This window comes from Helianthus annuus, chromosome 11 (genome assembly GCF_002127325.2).
Source record: "Helianthus annuus cultivar XRQ/B chromosome 11, HanXRQr2.0-SUNRISE, whole genome shotgun sequence".
NCBI lineage: Eukaryota > Viridiplantae > Streptophyta > Magnoliopsida > Asterales > Asteraceae > Helianthus > Helianthus annuus.
Window position 1 is genome coordinate 28,331,320 of NC_035443.2, and position 2,039 is coordinate 28,333,358.

Below are 2,039 nucleotides of genomic sequence, written 5' to 3' on the forward strand. Positions count from 1 at the left end.
AGACAAACCTGTAGAAGCTTCTATTGCTCGCCACGGGGCCGTGCTCAGTGGACACGGGGGTGTGCCCAAAGTACTGCAGGCGCATTAATTGTAATTGCGAATTACAATTAATGAAGAGAGATAGTGTCAGACAGGCACGGGGCCGTGCCCAGGCCTCTGTTCAGCCCATAAATAGAAGTGCTTGGATTCATTGCAACTCATCCCTTGGCACACCACCTCTCTCACACTTCATCCACCACCCACCACCATCACAACACCATCATCCACCACCATCATCCATTGTCCATCATAGAGTGTGTGAGTCGTCTCGGGATCCAAGATTGATCGTAAGAGTTCTTAACAATCAAGGCCATGTTTGCCTAAGTCTCTTACATCACTTGGTGAAGACAAGTGTTTAGTATAATACCTTTTATTTTTTAATCTTATGCACTTCTTAATTGGTTTTGTATTAATGACTTTAATAACTAGTTTCTTATGTTGAAGGTGATTCTTCCTTATCGTTTGTCCGTGGTGTCTTGGCATTATTTTTCTGTCTATATAAAATAAAAGATTTTCATCATTCATATCTCCACGGTCTATATGGAGGTATGTTGGCTACCTGGTCGGGGGTTAAGGGAACGGTTTGGTAAGGGTCTTGCCCTTGTTCAGCGTTTAGAGGTCATGCAAAGGACCTGGGTCAAATTTAGTAGGACCTCCTTCAATACCCAAAGGTATTGGATGGCGGGGGTCCAAACTCTTTGATCCCCTCATTAGTTAACCACTATTAATGCTATAACCCGGCTATTTAGGACTGTATCCCTGCTGACTCAGACTACTTAGTCAAGGGTAACGTCACCTCCAAAAGAGGAGCCTACCATAATTTGCATTAATAACTTAATTAATTATCTTTCAATAATCCGACCCTTTAGGATTGTATCCTCGCTGACTCAAACTACTGGGTTGAGGGTAACGTCGCCTTCAAAAGAGGGGCCTACTACAATAACTAAGATAATCTCTTAAACAAGTGCAAAAGTGCGAAAATAATCAAAGGTTATACTAATACACGAGTCGGATCCAAGTGATTCATCTTTTACTATCTGTTTTTATTTTTATTTTATTTTTCAGCATTTAGTTTTATTTTCTTAGTTTAAAAAGCTTTTTCTAACATTTTGATTTGATTAGACGTTGAGGATAAACCGGTACTAAAAGCTCTTGTGTCCTTGGATGACCTCGGTATCTTACCAACACTATATTACGTCCACGATGGGTGCACTTGCCCATATGTGTGTTTAGTGTTAGTAAATATCGTGTTTTATAAATTTAAAACTTGGCTAAAAAGTATAAAAAGGGCTTAAAATATATACCTAAAACATATACACATTTACGCACATCAGTAATCATATAAAGTTGTTAACCTTGAATTAGAAGTGGCGGCCCATGTGAGATCTAATCAAGCAAGTTATTTTAATAGTGTTGTTAGTTGTTGGGATTGAACCCTATCAGAGGAACAGATAATGTAAAGCCAAAACCTGATCACAAAAATGGATTCACAATAAGCAGAAGTTTACTCTAAACTCTCCCCTTGACAGTGGTTATCTAACAGCTGATGGATCTTAAGTGCTGCTCAACTACAACGACTGATAAACCAAACTCTGATGATTATCCTACGACTGCTGAAGACAAACACTGATGCTCTATCTACTGCTGTTTCCTAAGTACTGCTGAAGACTCAAGCACTGTTCTCTCAAAGACTGATCACCTTTGAAGATTGCACTGAAGATTCAACATCTGTGCTCAGGCTACAACAGTGGAACGTGAAGCAGTAGTTTTCCTTAGCTTTGCATTTTACTACTTATCAGATGTTACATGTCAGTAGTTTGTATAGAACAGTGTTTATAGTTTGTTAGGTCGTTAGATGTCACTATCATTGGTGATGTCAGCTGAAGCTCATCAGTAGTTTGGTTTGCCTATAAATATGACAGTATTCTGTACTGTTATACTTGATTGTTTTGAGTGAGTTTTTCTCCTCAATTCATCCTTTCATCTTGTGCAACCAGCTC